The sequence below is a fragment of the Cetorhinus maximus genome, chromosome 6 (assembly GCF_964194155.1).
Source record: "Cetorhinus maximus chromosome 6, sCetMax3.hap1.1, whole genome shotgun sequence".
NCBI classification, from domain to species: domain Eukaryota; kingdom Metazoa; phylum Chordata; class Chondrichthyes; order Lamniformes; family Cetorhinidae; genus Cetorhinus; species Cetorhinus maximus.
Window position 1 is genome coordinate 115,502,696 of NC_135884.1, and position 20,688 is coordinate 115,523,383.

Below are 20,688 nucleotides of genomic sequence, written 5' to 3' on the forward strand. Positions count from 1 at the left end.
GAAGTACAATTATTAGATTTTAACAAACCTTCCCAAACAACACGGATTTACATTGCTCAACTTTATATTTAATGTCAGATGTGGACATTCTTGTTCATCTTGATAATAAATAAGTCTGCAATTCTGGACAGTTTGCAGGTTTAATATTTTATTAAAGAAATAAGACTTGGTTTCTACCTTATGTTGATATATCAATCATAGTAAATGTGAAAACACTAAGGATCCACATTACTCACATCACCTTGCTGGATAGAATCTTTATACGCCTGGGCCAGAATTTTCTTGTTGGCATGCAGGGCCCGTCAACGTGTAAAATGACGCATGGTGACGTCAGGCAAGCGTCCCAACGTCACCACGTACCATCGCGATATTTAGATGGGCGGATGCGCAATGTTGTTTGATGCGCGCCATTAATTAATCACCCAGTTAAGGCCCTTGAGGTAGCAATTGTCTGCTATTTTGCGGGGCCCGTGTGATCTTCAGGACGTCGGCCTGGGCACAACAGGCAGGCAGGCAGGTAGGCCACATTTGTATAAACCTCATCCACAGGCAGAATAAGAAGGGTGAGTGAGGTCGCAAGTGGGTATCTGTTAGATATTTAATTGTGAAAGTTACTGATACTTGCCAGTGTGAGCAGGAATACTTCAAAACTCTTCACAACTGCTTGGACAGGAGTAACAGCCTTCAGGTCAGGACTCGACAGTAAAGATCATTTCTGGGGCCTGAAAGTTTCAGGGAGCCTTCCCTTAGCCTGGGAATGGGAACTGTGCTATCCACTGGAGGCACCTCCTTCTCTGAGGAGGAAGGGAGGGCCAGAAGGTGGAGGAGGCCAGGAGACCACATTCAGCCTCCAGGAGGCTTTGGGAGGAGGGGCAGAGGCACAAGGGGCGCAGGGCCAAAAGGAAGTTCAAGACGGAAGGGGCCACAGAAGACGCCACTATCCTGCTGCCGGGTTATACAGACGGCAAAGCAGCTATCTCAATATGTCTGAGATGCAGTGCCGAAGGATGCTCCATCTCTCAAGGGAGACACTGACCTCCATCTGTCAGATGATAGGTCCTGAGATCTGCGTCAACTGTGTGGGCGGGCACCCCATGCCAGTGGCGCCGAAGGTCAGAGCTGCTCTTAACTTCTATGTCTCCGGCTCTTTCCAGGGTGGTGGGTGATCTTTGCGTAGTCTCCCAGTCAGCTGTCCACACTTGTGTCAAGCAGGCGACAGACGCTCCATTCAGGCATGCATTGACTTTCATCCAGTACCGCTGGGATGAGGCCAGCCAGACAGAGTGAGCCAGAGGTTTTGCAGTGATTGCTGGCTTCCCCACATCCAGGGTGCAATCAACTACACACGTAGCCATCAAGGCGCCAGCAGGTGAGCCCGGTGCCTTTGTCAACAGGAAGGAATTCCACTCCTTGAACGTGCAGATAGCATGTGATCACAAGATGCAGACTGTGCACGTCTGTGCAAGGTACCCAGGCAGCTCCCACAACGCTTACACCCTCAGGCACTCGCAGGTGCCGAGGCTCTTCAGTGCTCCAGCACAGCTGGATGGATGGCTGCTGGGTGGTAAGGGCTATCCCCTCAAAAGGTGGCTCATGATGCCTCTCCGCCATCCAAGAACAGAGGCTGAGCAGCGGTACAATAGAAGCCATGCCTCCACAGGGGCTGTGGTAGAGAAAACCATCGGTCTTCTCAGGATGCGCTTCCAATGCCTGGACATTTCAGGGGGCGCACTCCAATATCCCCCAGATCGTGTGTTGCTGATAGTGGTTGCATGCTGCGCTCTCTACAATCTTGCGCTGGAAAGGGGCGACGCAGTGGACGAAGATGATGTAGACGCAGTTGCATCGGCTGCACATGATGAGTCCAGCAGTGAGTCCGAGGATGAGCATGTACAGGAGAACGCTGAGGGGGTAGACGCTGACCCGGGCATACTCCAGGGAGGCAAGGACACCCAGGAGGCTTTAATCCAATGAACCTTCAGTTAGCACACCACAGATGGACCTCCAACACAAGCCAGGGTTGCAGGCTCCATGCTCGATACCTGAGTGCAAAATCTGCCTGGATACGAACATTAACTAAGAGCCTTGTCAGTAAAGCTCAATGTCACACAACTCACTCATAATATCATGGGTAACTATCAACCTGCAGAAGAAAGGAGTCACCCTGAGCCATGCTTACATATCAAAATTTAATGATTTAACAAAATGAAGTTCAGAAAAAAAATTTACAAAGGTGTTGCTCATCACACCAAGTGGTCATGAACTAATAGCGGGGCAACATAAAAGCTGGCACTGGCATCTGAGACAGCCTGTTCGCTGCTGTCCTGTTGGCCTCAATGACCTTGGCAGCCGTCCTCTGGCCCATGGAGCCTTTGATGGCCCCGCCTGGGAGAGAGTGGCCAGTTCCACAGCTGGCATCTCCCCAGTCACCACAGCCTCATCGGATGCCACAGTCACTGGCAGAGGGGCGGAGGAGCTGCTGCCCTCATCCGGAGCACCCTGAGAGGAGCCTGCAGAGACGACAGGTCGCTTCGGACCTCCCTGTTCATCGGAGATGGATGGGCATCGAGCTGGGATACTTGGCGCCCAAACCATCTTCCACACTGGCACTGACCAGCTGAGGTCAATACTGCTGTGAGGGCTTGTAGGTCTAAGTGCAACCCCAGGAGGTCCTGATTGTTCTCCTGGAGGAGCCTCTCCACGAGAGACGCCACTCTCTCCATGGAGGAAGCATGGCACTGGGCCATGAGGCTTATTGAATCGGTGATGCTCCGTGGGGACTCCTCCAGCATGGGCATCATGCCACGCATTGCCTTACGTATTTGCACTTCCAGCAATTGCTGCCTCATGGACAACTCCAGAGGCACGTCATCAGCCACCGACCGAGCATGTGCTTGGTCCTCTGCAGTCCTCCGACTGCCGGCGCCATGGGCACTCTCTGTCTCCGCCTGCACCTCAAACAAGTGTGAAGTGCCTTCACCACTGTGCCCCAGGACACTAGCCGATGATCTAATTCCCACCGAGGCGCTAGTATGTGCAATGGTGCCTGCCTGGCAGAGATGGTGTGATGCTGGTGAGTCAAAATCATCAGGGCCCTAAGGTGTGAGAGGTGGCTCCCCTGCCTCTTCCTCCTGGCCCTGCTCTGGTGATGCGGAGAGGGAGAACCAGGACATTTAGTGCAGACAATGTTAATATGCATGCCTGTCCCTCGCATCATTCTGCGCTCATCCTTCCATAATCAATGGTCAACCCATGATGCAAACTTCAGTCATTGAGCATTCAGCAGTACCATGGCTGCTGGGATACACATGGTGACCTCTGTGCTCGGCAAACATACCTCGCCATGGCACCCCAGCCTCACCGCCACCAGTGGACCTGGGCGCATGACACCTCTCCAGATCCATGGCCTCCTGCTTGAATTGAGTCATGATGGCCAACTGGGCCTGGCCTCCACCAGTCCGCATCCGCTCGACGGCATTGTGTGCGGTCTTCTTTTGAAAAGGAGAGAAGAGCATTGATCAGTCCAGCCTGTACCTGGATTCCCATTGCATCCCTGCCACCCCAACCAGAGTGGGACATTGCAGGGCTCCGGTGCTTCATCACTTCGCAGCTGCCACACACTCACACAAAGAAGCCGGGGCTGAACTCCATCCTCACCACCCACCCCCCACCACCCTCTTGCCCAACTGCTGCCTCCACCACATTTGGCATCACAAGTCACAAGGTCTAACCTAGCAAAGCAAGGAGGCACAAGCACGTGGAACACAAAGGCCAGCAGATGGATTGGTGCCCTGCCACCTGGAAGCTCCCCTCCCAGCATGTCAGCACCTTGACTTTGACATGCTTCACAGTTCCAGCACTCTGCCTAGGTGCAGATCCTTGCGTTTGCCCCAGACTCTGGGTGTCAGTGTCACACATGCTGCAAGTGCAGAACCCATCTCAGCACTACCCTCTCAGGGTGAACTAGGCATGGGCAATATCTGCTGGCCCACCCAGCGAGGGAAACACGCCATGAAGGATTCAATGCTGTAACTGCACTCAGAGTTTAGGGGGGGGCGGGCCCTTGGGGGGAAAGGCTGACGGCTACGTTAAGTGACCTCTGCCAACATGGTACTCACCCTTCCCGAGTGCAGCAGGTCGTTCAATCTCTTGCGGCACTGGATCCATGTGTGTCGCACCACATCATGGGAGCTGACTGTCTCAGCCACCTCCTCCCAGACACATTTGGTCAGTTGGGGGGACCTCCGCCTCCCGTCCCTCGGAAGCAGAACCTCCCGCCATGCTGCCAGCTCCTCCAGGAGGACAGCTAGGCACCCCGCTGGCCTGCCCTCCGGCCTGGCCTGCCCCGCTGGCCTGCCCTCCGACCAGGCCTGTTCTCCAGAAGTCCTCTGGTGAGCCCTTCTACTTGCCATTTCCAAGGCTGCCAGCGCTTCATTTAAACAGGCCACCGGGTCACCATTGGACCCGGCGGTCATTGCACTCCCGCCGCCGCCCGCCCACTCCCGCTATCCTCAGGCGTCACGCATTACGCTGGGCGGGCCTTAATTGGCTCGCCTGCGTAAAATGGCGGTGCAGACCTGATCAGGTCCGCTCCCGCTCAGCCCGCCCAACATGGGGAAAATTCTCCCCCTGAGGTTGACATCTGGTGCCCAAAGTCCAAGCTGCACCCATCTGGCCACTAAAGTGCACTGGCTTTTACACTTCTTCCGCAATCTGCCTATTCTGTCACAGGGTATAACCACACCACTGTGTGTTATACTCTTTGCGGGAAAAACAGCAGAAACTGTTTCTTTTTAGTTCTGCAGTCCATCTCTTGACCAGTTTAGTACAACTCTGTTAAACAGTAGACCCCCATCTCATGCATCTTATTCAAGGTAACTTCATCTTGTTTTTCCTCAGTACTCTTCTCTCATACTCTGTATTCATAGTAACCACCCTTAACAATCTAAACTTAAGTCATGTGATAAAATTAGAGTTGATTGTCCATGTAAATAGAGTTAATTCTTACACTAGCTGTCTTATTTTGCTCAGGCTGCTTATTCTGCAAAGGGGGTTTTAGGCATGTGCTGTTCCTTCTAAACTAGTTAATCCATGATGCTTTTGGCTCCAGCAAGTTTCATTATCTTACTATAACCCTTAAAGTCTGCATTCACCATCCTTATCATTGTATCAAAATACAAGCAGTTGAAATTCTTGAACTGAAAATTATTATTGAGTTTATATTCTGCAGATTTTGCCTGTTCTGCTCTTTTGACAGATTAAGCCATCAATATTGATGTAACAGTAAAACAAATGTGGATATCAATGCTCCTGACTTTGAGAGCATATTTCCCATAGTAAAGCAATAACTGGTGAAAATTAGTTTAGGCATTCTGAAGAGATGCATCAAAAGACAATCCCATAGTAACATTGTCTGTTCTGAAATGGTCTAGTTTATGTCAGAGAATTCAGCGCAGGGAACAGTGAAGGGATTGAAATTGTGTTTCAGGAGTAAATCCAGGAAAAGACATAACCTCCCTGAATGATACAATAATATATACTGGTGTAGAGGCAAATATACAAGAATGTACAGTCGTTATGGAGTTACCACACAGGCAAAGGAATTTAATTTACATTTAATTTGAATAGGTTGACCATTGGTATGGTTATTTTCCATCTTTGGATTTGTCCTATAAATAAAGATGTATTCAAAGCAAGTGCACAAATGTGGCAAGAATTTCAAGTGCAGATACATATCTGTATTGAATTACTTATTCTGGGCATTTTTATGTTCACATCATTGCTAATAGAAACAGAAAAGCAAGCTTTACATCAGTATCTACACCACATAGACTACAGTGGTTCAAAAAGATGGCTCACCATCACCTTCTCAAGGGCAGTTAGAGATGGGCAATAAATGCTGACCTTGCCAACGATAACCACATCCACAGAATGAATATATGAAAAAAATTAGGCCGCCTTTTTGTGATTGGGGTGAGTCCGTGATTTCTGTCTGCACAGGAACTTGATTTTTTGTATAAACATTTCCAATTTGGCTACTGATAATTTGGTGACTCACTTAGCTTGTCCCATATACACACTTTCTTCAATTACTTAAAAATAGGTGTAGGATGAACTTTTTTTTTGAAAAATATCTAATATTTGCATGTGGCTTTTGAAATCCTTATCTACATTATAGATTTTTATGTAGCTTCACCTTTATTTACAACTCTTTATTGAAACCCATGAATCATGGTAAAACACTGATTTCTGGGACAACAATTATAAATGTTTGTGGGTTTGGTCAGTAAAGAGTTGCTCTTTATGCATTTTCATTGTAACCAGACAAATACAAAAGTGTGTCATTTGTAATCATGCTGATAGGAAATGGTTAACTTTAAACTGAATTCAGTCCAGTTTTTCTTCATGACTCAAACTTAACATACATGATTTATTTATGTTCTTACATGCATATACAATTTCATAATGATACATCTGCTAGTGGACGATTCAAAAATAGTGACACCTAGAAGCAGATTGCATGTCCACTCTGTTAGCCAGGGAACGGTGTGTGGGGTACAGGAGAGCCTAATAAAAGCTTCTTTATTTCTGAGCTAGGAAACTGATTGCCACAAATGCCATAGCAGTTCACCAGGTGCTCTTGTAGAACTTGCTGCTCCACTGTTATTGCTCACCAGGATCTCGCTAAACCACACTGGACAGCTCATTGCTACCACTCACAACCTCACACCTTCCACTGTTCATTACGCAGTGACTCATTCCTTCATCAACAGTGTCTAAGCTGCAGCAAGATCATCAACAGTCCAAATGAGGAATAATACCAATTTACAGATGGAGTAAATGTCATGTCCCCATAATGTCACCTGCTGACCTCAACAAGTTGGTGAAACACCCTCTGAATGTTCTGGAGAGAAAAGGTATAAGAAAACTCATTGGGTGGGTTTTCAAAGTAGGGTTGGGAACCCAATTCCCGAATAATTTCTGCAGCCCGAACCTATGCCTCCCTGGCGATGCTATTTGAAATGGTAATACCCTAATTGGGCAGGAGCCAAGCTCAACGTCCAATTAGTGGCACAGAGTGTTTCCAGAAGGTGGGAGTTGCCTGTAGCACACAAGGGGGAAAGGCAGACGGTAACTATAATGGGGCCTTCCGCTGCTTTGCTGTAGACAGCATACAGAACCTCAAAGGGCCAGCAGCATTAACGCAAACCAATGTGGCCATGCAGCCAAATTAAAGGTAATGTGCATGATCTGGTGCAAGGTCCCCATGTCCTGACTTATCATCATTTAAAAACAAACCTACAGCTCTCCCCACATTGAATCCAACAGCTGTGCATAAACTTGCATAAGACTGTTCAGGTTCACCGAATTCTGCATTACAAATTGCCTTCCTGCCCTCCCTGGCCTGTTAGCAAGCTCCTCAGGGATCTTAAAGGGCTGTTAATTGGAGGAAAATAGGTTCCCTTTTTTCCCCTTCCCCACCCTCCCTTTGAAGATCATGGTGTGTCATGGAGGCATTGGGATCCAGAGGCGGCGTCTGGGACGCGATTTTTAAATCGCATCCCACACGCAATCCCAACCCTGTCAGCAATTGAAAATCTGGCCCATTGTCTCTGTTGTCAAGGGAATGACTTCAAGCCCTGCAAGAATTGAGAGTTCAGGATAGCAGGCATCATATGGAATCCAAGCCATCAGGGACCAGGCTACGTTAGGATCTCTGCTGCCTACCAAACATGCTGGAGTCATTGCTTTCTTCAAAACCTCTGGAACACCACCTGCCTAGCAACCACAGGCCATCGAATTACAGCAGTCTCTGACTGCACGAGCCTGGTGCTCTTGATCTTGGGTCACCCAGTACATAAGGGAACAAGGAGACTCGAGTATCTCCTCATAGGTCTGCTGCTGGTTTTGATCAAAACCACTACTCATTGGTCTAGAATGCATAGGATATTTGCTTCCTTGGGTATTGGCCCTTTCCCTTTCAACTGTGCCGTTACCAAGCCTTTCCTCCAAAATCTTTAAATCTCTCAACTACTGTCCCATCCTATCTCTGTCTTTTCTCAACTTGTCATCACCTCCTGATTCCATGCCCATGTATCTCTGAACTTCTGTTTCTATCTCTTCAATCCTGCACACAGCACAAAAATCAGCTTGGTCACAGCCACCAGCAATATTATCTGAGACTGCACCCACAACACCCATTCCCTCTTTGTCCATCTCAACCTCTACACTTCTTTGTCCTTCTCTACTGCCTTTTCTTTGTAAATCAGCTCTAGAGGAATGCCTCATGTGCTGTCTAACCCACACCAGGCTTGTTCCGGGGATGGCGGATGTCTTATGAAGAGAGATTGGGGAAACTGGGCCTGTATTCTCTAGAGTTTCGAAGAATGAGAGGTGACCTCATTGAAACTTACAAGATACTTAAAAGAATAGACAGGGTAGATGCAGTAAAGATGTTTCCCCTGGTTGGGAAGTCTAGAACCAGGGGACACAATTTCAAAATAAGGAAGAAGCCACTTAGGACTGAAATAAGGTGAAATTTCTTTAATCAGAGGGTTGTGAATCTTTGGAATTCTCTACCCCAGAGGGCCGTGGAAGCTCAGTCAGTGAGTATGTTTAAGGTAGCGATTGATAGATTTCTGATTAACAATAACGTAAAGGGTCATGGGGATAGTGTGGGTAAAAGGCATTGAAGTGTTCGATCAGCCATGATCATATTGAATAGCAGAGCAGGCTTGACGGACTGAATGGCCTTCTCCTGTTCCTGTGTTCCTATGCACCTCTGTATCTCAATGCAGCCAGAGTATCTCCAACACAGCTGCCATAGCTATGTCAGCATTTCCTAAGGATCCATCCTTGAATTCCCACCTCTTCCTCAATTACTTGCTGTCCCTGTTGACCTCTTCCCTATTCACGGGTTAGTTTCCATATGTATGCTGACTATGCTGAACTCAACCACATTCCTCAAACCCATGACTACCTTGGCCTTTTAGAATAACTGCCTGACAGTAATTCATGGGTGAGGCAGAAATTCTTTCAAATGAACATCAGAGAGACCAAAATCTTAATTCTTGGCTTCTATCAAATACTGCATTCCAATGCAACTGACCTCTGCATTGTCCCCAGCTACTTCTCGATCTGAACTATGTTGAGTGCAACATTTGCATCTTGTTTAATCCTAAAAGAAAACTCAAACAGGACAGCCTTTTCATCACCAAGATTGCTTTCTTTCACATTTGTGTACCAGCCACTTCAACTGCACCTTTACTAAAGTCAAAATAGTTATCTACATCAGACTGTTTCTCAATGCTCCCCTTGCTGGTCCTTCCTACCACCACCTTCCACAAACTCTTAATTCTTCCAAAGCTCCTCCGCCTGTATCTTAATCTGTACAATTCCACTCACCCATTAGCCCTATTGTGACACACTCTGGCTGCAAATCTGCAATGCGCAACTACAAATTTCACCATCGCCTCTTCACACCCTAACTTTGCCAGCCTTGCACTCAGATCTTTTGACTTTGATTTAATTTGTATCACTACATTTCTTCACTTCACCTTTGGTAGCAGAGCTTACTTAGTCATACCAAATCCCAGTCATATTCTCTAGCATTCCCTACTTAATCCCACTGCCTTTCAACCTTTTTGTCTCCGGTTTTGGGCAAGTTTTTGAAAACCATCTTTCCAAACAAGTTTTTGATCACCTCTTGTGTCTCCCATTATAGCTAGTAATTGGGAAATATTCCCCATTATATCAAAATGGAAGCAATTCTCAACTTCAGTTCAGGATTTTTTATTGTGGCATCTGCAAGCTTACTTTGTTACCAGTTTAAGTATAGCAGAATTCAGGAAGCAGATTGCACTTCCTGTGGTCATTGGCTTTTCAGCTACTCTGATTTTATTCTTTCATGGGATGTTGGCATCATTGGAAAGGGCAACATTTATTGCCCTACCCTAATAGTCCGTGAGAAGCTGGTGATGACCCACTACCTTGAATTGCTGAAGTCCTTATGATGAAGATACTTTGACAGTGTTGTTGGGTTGTTCAAGATTTTGATCCAGTGATATTGAAGGAACGGTGACATACTTCCAAGTTAGGATACTATGTGACATGGAAGGGAACTTGCAGGTGGTCATGTTTACATGCACCTGCTGCCCTTGGCCTTTTAGACTGTAAAGGGTTGCAGGTTTGAAAGCACTGTTGAAGAAGCCTTGATGAGTCACTACAATATGTCTTGTAGGTGGTACACACAGCAGCCATGTTACATTGGTGATGGAGGGGGTGAATGTTTAAGGCAGTGGATGAGATGTTAATTAGCAAGCGACTTTGCCCTGGATGGTCTTGAGTTTTTTGAACGTTGCTGGAGCTGCATGCATCCAGGCAAGTGGATAGTATCCATTCACACTCCTGACTGGTGGAAAGATTTTACTGAGTCAGGAGATGAGTCATTTGTCTCAGAATACCCAGCCCCTAACTAGGACAGGGACGGCATCATTTTCTTGAGATGTTGCGAATGGAACTGAATACTGCAATCATTGGCAAACATCCAAACTTCTCACCTTGTGATGAAGGGAAGGTCATTGATGAAGCAGCGGAAGATGCTTGGGCCTAGGACATTGCCCTGAAGAACTCCTGCAGTGATGTGCTTGGGCTGAGATCATTGGTCTCCAACAATCATAACCATTCTCCGTTGTGCTGGGTATGACCCCAGCTGCTGGAGAATTTTTTTTCATCTGACTTCAATTTTACTATGGTTCATGGATGCCACACTCGGTCAAATGCTGCCTTAATGTCAAGGGCAGTCGTTCTCACCTTACCTCTGGAATTCTGCTTCTGTGTCCATATTTGACCAAGATTGTAATGAGGTCTGGAGCTGAGTGGTTGTGACAGAGCCTGACCTCAGGATTGGACACATTGGTGAATTGGTGCCACTTGATAGCACTGTCAATGACAACTTCTATCACTTTGGTGATTGAGAGTAGGCAGATGGGGCATTAGTTGCCCAGATTGGATTTGACCTGTTCCTTGTGGACAGGACATAGGTAATTTTCCACTCTGTTGAGTAGTGTTGTAGCTGCACTGGATCAGCTTGGCTAGAGATGAAGCTCGTTCTGAAGGACAAGTCTTCAGCAGTACAGCCAGGAAAATGTTGGGGACCATAACCTTTTTTGTATCCAGTGTGCTCAACCATTTCTTGAAATCATGTGCAGCGAATCGATTTGGCTGAAGACTGACTTGAGATGGATCATACAAATGGCATTTCTGGCTGAAAATGGTTACAAAAATTTCAGTCTTGTCCTTTGCACTCACATGTTGGGTTCCACCTTCATTGAGGATGGGGTTGATCGTGGAGCCTCCTCCTCCTGTTGGTTCATGTCCATTTACAACTATGTGGCAGAACTTCAGAGCTTTGTTCAGATCCATTAGTTGTGGGATTGCTTGGTGATCTGCTTCTCTGTTTAGCATGTGTGTTGTCCTTTGTTGTAGCTTTGTCAGGTTGGCACCTCATTTTTAGGTACTGGTGCTGCTGTCACTATGCTCTTCCACACACTCCATGAGATTACAGATTGAGGTTGAATACAGTTCTGCTGCTACTGATGCCCCACATCACCTCATGGAGAACCCCGTTTTGAGCTGCTAGAGTTGTCCTGAATTTATCAGAACAGATCTAACAGCTGTGTTACTTCTGGTTTATCTCAAGAACAGAAGATGTTTTATGAAATAGTAAATAAATAAATAAATCATTAATTAGTCTCTATTTAATGATTTCTAAACCTTTACTCAAGATCTAAAACTGCAGGTATCGTTCGGCAATTAATTTTTATGTGGTTTTAGCACTGCCCATAAGGAATGTTTGCTTCAGGAAGTTCATTCTGTATAACAGTTTGCTTTCTGTAACAATCAAATCTCCTAGGAGATTGAATTATAATAGAAGAAGGGCAGCAACAATAACCTTAGGTTCTCTGTGCTGATTGCCATATTTGATGCACTTGATATTCATTGTGTTCTAATAGCACCAAGCTAAACTCCATGTGACATGGAGTTGTAGCTGCAGTCTGCTTTTTTTCTGTTTTAAATATTTATTTGAATATTTTTTCACCCAATAGTACTCCAGAAGTTAAAAGTTGAATGTGAAAAAGGCATGTAAACCTGCACTGACGAAAGTTTTCAAAGAGCCTGGTTTTAATATATTTTACATTGCCCCTCCCTCAGAATGTTTTGGCTACAGATGTTTCAACACCAGCTCAATCTTTAGAGGGTAGTGCAGAAGAATAAAATGATTATGATAAAATTATCATTTGTAGCTTTTTCAGAGAGCACTTTAAAGGAAATCTGCTTTACTCTTAATTTTCTATCTGGAAAATCTGCAAAAGCAAAGTGATGCTCCTCAACCTTCTTGTTGAGTTATTTCAGCCATGCCATAACTGTTTGCTTTATTCCTGCTGCCGTTTAGAGTTTCATGAGCCTTACGACCAATTATTGTAAATTTTGTGCTGTTTGCTTCAGCACCATTGTAGGCCGCAATGGGTTTCCCATTGAGAATCCCATGTCTGAAATGGCTAAAAGGAGAGAGCCCATGGTGAGGGTTTCAGACAAGATGCAAGAGAGGCTCTGCAAATCTGCCAGTAACCACATACCTGCATTTGCAGACAAAGATGAAAATGTCTTGCTTTGTTAGATTATTGTTCTAGTAGATGCTCCTTTTCCCAAAAGAACCTGGAACAGCAAAGTCAATAGCACCATTAAGGTATATGAAGGCTTTTGTAAAGTCGGATTCTTCCTCAGAAACACCCCAATCACAGTATTCATGCTTTCAATGGCGCTGCATGAAAAAGGTATGCCAGGTTGATAATAACTACTTCAGCTGGATGGGCTACACCTACCAATATGCCACTAGCAATTCTGAAGCCCTTACCAAACCTACCTGACAGTGACCATGGGGAACTGTCTTTACACAGTCCAGACCATCATGAACCAGATGCAGAGCTATGCCTTCTGCTTCAAGGACATGTATAGGCACTGTGTAGCATAGGACTGACACACAGTACAAGTCATGAAATTTGTATCTACCTCCCTGCAGGCAACTTGCAATGCTGACGTATTGGGAAACGTTGCAGAGAACCTCTGCCCTTGCAACCAACTCATGTAGCACTATCATAATTTCAGCAACTCTAAAACCTTGGATTTTCTTCCCCTGATTCTTCAGCAAAGGCTGTTAGCAAGTTGAGATGTCTTTTGGGGCTCTACAAAATCTTCCAGAGTTTTTGTTATCTTATTGTACTGAATCTTCACTGTTTATCCTTTGGGGCAAATTAGCAGTGAGCTCAGCATGCGCATTTTCTCGGAAGTTGAAAATGTGGCTATCATTATTATGTATTTGCAAAATTCATATGTATGCAGTCGCTTTTGTAACTGTGCATGTTTACTCACTGACCATTTCTGTAAAGGCTAGGAATGCTGACAGATCAAAGTTGCCTATACTATAGGATTGCTAGGATGGCCAACATAGTGCTCTGATAATTAAAAGCAACCTTGTAGCCTAAAGAGAGCATCAGTGAAACTGTTTGCTACAAAATAGGCTTGGCTGCTCAAACTCATTTTTACATAGGACCTTGCAGGCAAAAGAATTAGGAGACTCTCATATAATAATACTGTGATATAACACATCCCACCTTCATATTCTTCAAGATTAATATTCTGTAATTGCTTAGCAGAGCAAAGAGACAGGAAAATGGAGAAAGTGAGAGAAAGGATCAGACAGGCAACCAACAAAGGAAAAGAGACTGGAGTTAAGACAGTACTTTTGAAACCAAAATTACTAGGAAAGGGACCTTTGAGAATTATAAGATTAGTAACAAAAAACTTAAAGAAGAACATGAGGTAAAAAGAAGAGCTTATGAGTTAAATAAGGAAAGCTAAAAGACAGAATGAGGAAAATAATTTCAAAACATCCAAAGGAGCAGAAATATATTCTACAAATAAAACAGGAAGAGAATTGCTAAAGTGAGATTGGAGCCCTGAAAGGAGAGAGGGGCTTGTTAATTTGTGAAGGATGATCAACAAAATACTAAAAGATAATGGAGAAAAATTCTGAAATGAATTAGAATGAGATGAGTGGTAAATGATGGTTAAAAGGTAAATTTAGGTAAGTTGGTTAAGCTAAGGGAAAACAAGGTGCCAGGGTTTGATGGAATACATTCGAGGATCCTGAAGAAGTTGAATGAGGAAATTGCAGAGGACCTGATAGTTATAATTCAAGGCTCTGTTGAGTGTGGATGTGTGCCAAAGGACTGAAGAGTTGTCAATGTAGCACCCATTTTTGAAAAAAGGAGGCAGGGCTAACATGGGTAGTTGCAGGACAGTGAGTTTAACCTCTGTGGTAGAGAAATTTTGAAATCTTTAATCTTTGGAGTCTGCAATTACTGTGTACCTAGGTAAAGAAAAAATAGAAGTACCCAACTTGGATTTAAAAAAGAAATGATAGTGCTTGACAAATCCCCACAGAATGCTCTGAATAGGTATCAGACTTGGTAGATAGAAGAAATGCAGTCATTGGACTTTAGTAAAGCCTTTGACAAGGTGCCATGAAGGAAATGATGAGCGAAGATTATGAGCTTAGAAAACTTGATTAAAAATTGTTTAGAGAGAAGAAAATAGATTTGGACAGTTTTTCCAGAGTGGTTGAAAGTAGATTGTGGTGCCCCTAAAGTTTCATTTCTGGGGCTATTTCTGTTCATTGTGCATATCAATCCCACAGATCTGGAGAGAGTAGCATAAAAAGATGAGTGAAGCTAATACCAAAATCGGAGGAACGGTTAATTCTTTACAAGACCAAAGGAAGCTGCAAAGGAATATTGGCAATATAAGAGGATGGGAGAAAAAGTGCCAGGTGGGATTCATTGTCAATGTATGAGTTGTTGCATTTTGGTGGAAACATAGCAGCCATAATTATACTCTGGATGGAAGGAGACTTGGTGCTCTGAAAGGCGCAGAGGAACTTGTCGGTTCAGAACATTAAAGGCAGCAGCTCTGTTGATCAGACTTGGGGGTGGGGGGGAAAAAACTTTTTTCTGATCATGGTTTTATCGATGTTTTATCATGTATGGAATGTGAAAGCAAAGGAGTAATGGTGAATGTATATAAAATCTTAATAACACTTCAGTGTTAAGCTCCACTGTGTAGGAAAGATCTTGAAACTTTAGAGAGACTAAAATGTGAATTCTCTAGAACGCTGAAATGAAAACAAATTACTGGAACTATTCAGCAGCTGCCCTGCCGCAGCAACTGTGGGGTGAGAAACAGTATCAATTTTTCAGGTTGATGCCCTTTACTCAGAGCTGGAAGAAGTTAGTGAGAAAGAACAAAAAGGAAAGTCTGTGATAGGTGAAAGGCAGGAAAGATTGAAGGCCAAAAGAGTTGAAGGCGCAAGGCAAAAATAATTTGTAATGAGACAAGCAAAGACACAGAAGATGTTGCTACAGGAAATGTAAATGGCAGAATCATGAACAGCTAATATAAAAAAAAACCCAAAATGGAAAAAAGAGACAAAATAGGGATGGAGGTTACATGTATTTTGCTCTTGTAAAGAAGAGCACAGATGGCTAACATTCTGAATGATTACTTCCTCCTCCAAGTATTAACAAGGGAAGACATGAGTAATGTCCTGTCCACACACAGATAACTGAAGTAAAATCAATGACTTCAATATAAATAAGATGGAAGTTCTAGACAAACTGAAAGGGCTCAAAGCAAACAAGTTACTCGGGGAATGTGGAAAGATGTACTGTGGCTAGACAAGGCATTTGACAAAGTCCTTTATGAAAGGTGATCAGTCACTCACATTCAAAGTTGTGGGGTTCAAGATAAACCCTGGGAATGAGTATGAAACTAGTTGATGAGTAGAAGGCAGCAAGTACTCATTGAAGAAGTTATGTCGGGGAAGTGCTGAATGGGATGCCCCTGAGGCCCAATATTGGAACCATTACTGTTTCTCACTTACATAAAAGACCTGGGCATAAAAATGCACCAAGCACCATGTTGGCAAAGGACAAATGAAATGTGACCTTTACTAGTGCCTGAAGCAGGGATTTGACCATTTACTTATGCTATTAATGGACTGAATACCTGCTTGAGGTTCCCTCTCCAGTGCGACACTCTGGGAACTCAGCCATAGGAATCACCTGCCACAAAGAAGGTAATTAACTTAACCTGAATGTAGAGCAGAGAGAACACAAGAAATAGGAGTAGACCATATGGCCGTCAAGCCTGCTCTGCCATTCAAACTGATCATGGCTAATCTTGGGCTTCAACTCCATTTTCCTGCCTGCTCCCCATATCTCTTAATTCCCTGAGATGCCAAAAATCTGTCTATCCCAGACTTAAATGTATTCAACAATGGAGCATCCACAACCCTCATGGGTAGAGAATTCCAAAGATTCACAGCCCTTTTAGTGAGGTAATTGCTCATCTCAGTCCTAAATAATTGACCCCTTATCCTGCGACTGTGCCCTGTGTTTTATACTCCCCGACAAGTGGAAACAATCTCTCAGCATTCACCCTATCAAGCCCCTTCAGAATTTTGGAGGTTTCAATGAGAATCACCTCTCATTCTTAAAAACTCCAGAGAATATAAGCCCAATTTACTTAGCCTCTCATTTTAAGACAACACCTTTATCCCAGGGCATAATTATGCTGTGCTGCCTCCAATGCAAGTATATCCTTTCTTAAATGTGGAGACCAAAACTGCACACAGTATTCCAAATATGGTCTGACCAAAACTCTGTACAATTGTAGTAAGACTTCTTTATTCTTATACTACAAGCCCTTGCAATAAACGCCAAAGAAATGAGGACCCTATATTTTATTCTCCTGTCAATTGCCATCACCACCACCCTCAGATCTATCTCCCACACCCCTCTCATGACCCGATCATGGATCCCCCAATCTCTCTTCCCTCGCCTCGATTTCTCACTGTTCCCACAATGCCAAGCTGCCAACCTTGTTATCAGCCCAATTCCTGGGCCCATGCCGCTTCCTGACCTTGTGTTATCTCCATCACAACCCAACCCCCTGTGGCCACTGCCCAGTTTTCCCTCATCTTACCTGGCAGGTCATTCTGTCATCCAGCTTCATTACCATGAGGTCTAAGCCCCAGCATATCGCGGGATTCTCTGACTTCACCATCCTGGCACCTTTCATCCATGCCACTCCAGACCTTTGGAGTCGGAAACTCAATGCAAGGTGGTTAACTGGTAAGTAAACAGAGGGCAGTGGAACTGTAAAATGCTACTCTGGAATTAGTGAAAAGCAGAATACTGCAGATGCTGGAAATCTGAAAAAAGAAACAGAAATAGCAGGAAATATTCAGCAGGTTAGGCAACATCTGTGGAAAGAGAAACCAAGTTAACATTTCAGATCGGTGGCCTTTCAGCAGAACTGGGAAAAGTTAGAGATGTAACAGGTTGTGAGCAAGAGGTGCGTGAGACAAGGACAAAAAGATCTGTGATGGAGTGAAAGACACAAGCAATTGAATGGCAGACGAGTTTTGAGCCTGTAAGTGGGGTGCGGGCCTGGGGTGGGTGGTGGGGGGTGGTGGGTAGGGTGGGGATGTTAGGTTTTTAAGGTTTTAAGCTTTAGTACCACAAAATTAAATACTATACACTTCTGAAAGTTCTCTTTTAAATTTAAACCAGCATATAAATAGCAGTCTAAATTTTCATTATGCCCTAAAGTAGACACGATTCTGATGACATGCTGTGCCGATGTACCAGAGGCTTGATAGTCTTGGGTGTCATCAAAATAAATGTAAGAAATTAAAAACCAGGGGTAAAGCAAAACAGGGTGTTGGATCACTTTTGTCCATTTTATTACTCTTGCAAAGTTTGGGAATTAAATTTCTATTTGTCACTAGGAGATTACTTAAAGAAAGGCTTTACACATCCCTACTCCATCCTAGGTTCACCCTAGATAGTCTGTAAATTCACAGTGTACAACGCAATTTGTATGACAGTTCCAGGGGGAAGGGGAAACAATCCAGTTCTTGATTTAAGGCCATACTGAATTTATGTACCTTTTATCATTCTTCTCTGAAAAATTCACAACAACTATTCAATCTACATTTTTCCTGAGCTGCTGGTAGATGTTTGATTGACAAATCCTGAGGATATTGTTGTTAGCATAAAAGAAGATGCTATTTATGGTGTATTGGGGTTGGTGCCAGAGAAGTTAGAATGGTAAGATTGTATTAGCTACAGAGTTGAATTATTTTGTGAATGTAATGATTTCTTTGTAGCCATTTTCCTAACATCCATTGTTTGTGCTGTGATTGGTTCTCCTTAGAGAATCAGCATTGGGCCTCCAGTTTCACCACTGCTACAATCTCTCTGCTTACTGTATGTAGGTTTTGTTTTTCTTTCATTACACGTATATTTATGCAGCACCTTCCATGATGGCCCAAATTGCTTTATAGCCAATTAAGTACTTTTGAGTTGTAGACACTAGTATAATGTAGTCAATATTACCAAATGGCGGAGGGGGGTGGCGGCGAATGGCTTACTCCTGCTGCCAATACGTATGTTCAGATGTCATTTGGATGGATGTGATGAGCTGTGCTAGATGGCCTTTGTCATCCATAATTATTTTGCAAACAGAAGCTGGAATTATGGTTGGAGTTCTGTTTATTTTGTTGCTAATGGAAGTCTACTGTGAGCAGGCTTTGTGGGGTGAAATTGCTAGGACAGGAGTGCGTAATAGTAAATCAGTGACCTGTTTTACACAGCATTATCATTTTACTAGGACCTTTCTGTGATTGTTTGGTGAATTGATTGGTGAATCTTGAAAGGAGAAAAAATACCATGCATTTATTAAGGGGGAGGGTTAAAGGGGGAAGTCGGGGGAATAAGGGGCCTAGAAACAGGAGAAGCACCAGGGCCCATGATTTCTCTCCCGGGCCCTGCATAGGGTAGAAAACTACAGAACACAAATACTCCGTGAATGGTGTTGAAATAGTAACAGAGTGGAAAGAGTGTGTGTAGAGTGTGTTAGTAAATATGTCCAACCAGCATCCATAACTATTGAATATAATATAGAAAATGTCATGGTTAAACTGTATAGCGCTCTATTCATACCACAGCATGAGTACTTCAACTGGTTCTGGATTCCGAGCCACACAGATAATTTATCAGTGGTGTTAGATTCTAGAGAAACTCGAGCTTTTCAGTCTGGAAAGGAGGGACCTGAGAGGAGAATGATAGAAGCATGCAAGATGGAAAACGGTATAGAAATGATAAATCCCGAATAAATTCTAAATGAAATGTGGAAGTGGGAAAAGGGGGCATAAGTCCAAACTCGTCAAAAAGGCAACTTTAGGCTAATAAGTTATTCTCATGCAGAAAATGATCTACACTTCAATGCACTAGAGAAGTGGAGGCAAAATCCCTTGAATCGTTTAAGATCGATTGGGTGCTGCAATGGTGAAGGGATTGTAGGTGTCCTCTAGACTCATAAACAAAGATTGGTTGAATGTTGTTTCTCATCCATAATTATCTAGTGATCTTAGGTGGTATTTTGTATTCTGTAAATAGATTAAGAAGCATAGGTCCTTGCACTATTTCCCATCAGTATCACAGAGGATTAATGCAGGACTTTGCTAAAGACAAATGAGTGTCACTAAATCCATTGCTGTAATATAACAACCTCCTCCCTTTTCCTTTATTTGCCCTGTCATTTCACCCAACCACCTTCCCCCCACCACCATTCCTCAACCCACCCCCTTGCCACAAAAAAGCTACTATGGTTAATGTGCCGTTGGGAAGAGCATAATTTAAATTACTTCTGCCAGATGTTTTAGATTGCAACACTATTAATTTTTGTTGCCAGGTTTGGAGACAAACACAGAGTCTGTTTTTCATGATCTGCAATTGATGTATGGTGACTCATTCTGCAGAACAGCCGTTGATCTCCAATTGTGCACAAAAGCTGCTGCAATGAAGCAGTGCAACAGCAGGGATAACTGTAGAGTTGCAGATGAGAGTGGGTTGAAAGAACACCTACACAAAACCTTTTGTCAGACAGAATCTGCAGAACAGAAACAGAAGCACCAACATGTAAAACACAGAGATGGTGGAACACTGAAAAAAATTACTACTAATCAAGACATCCTTTTTGTTGTTTATGGAAATATTTCTACATGGCATTCAATTAAAACATTGCTGTGATGCCAGACTGATTATTTCTTTTGTCGAGCTAAGGACAGTCATTTAAAGATTGTCGACATGGTCTAACAGACATTTTATGTAAGTGAATAGTTTAAAGTAGCTGAAACTGGTGTAATTCTGTTCTTTAACAAGCTCTTTGGATCTTGCTCACTAAACATTGGGGAGATTGCAGTATTTTGGTACGGCAAGCTGCCTTATTTATTTATGTGCAAGCAGTTGCTGCAGACATGCCGATAACCATCCCTCAACCACCATGTCTATACTTGAATGGCGAAAAGATTCTATTAGTCAGGCATAAAATATATGGTTGGTTTATCCCTTTAAAACCAGGCAATTTTTTTGTAATTTGTTCAGCATTCAATCTTATCAGAATAAATGCAAACAATTTTACTGTGTTGCATTAAGAAAAATTAAATTCAAATGTTGAGTATTTACATAGTACATTGTAATAGTTTCATAAGACCTTGGGTCC

The 20,688-nt window shown here is 43.7% G+C and overlaps 1 protein-coding gene across 2 annotated transcripts in view; it reads left to right on the top strand.

Moving 5' to 3' along the window:
• The window catches only part of itfg1 (integrin alpha FG-GAP repeat containing 1), a 287,768-nt gene that overhangs the window by 241,709 nt on the left and 25,371 nt on the right, over positions 1-20,688 (top strand). The window lies entirely within an intron of this gene.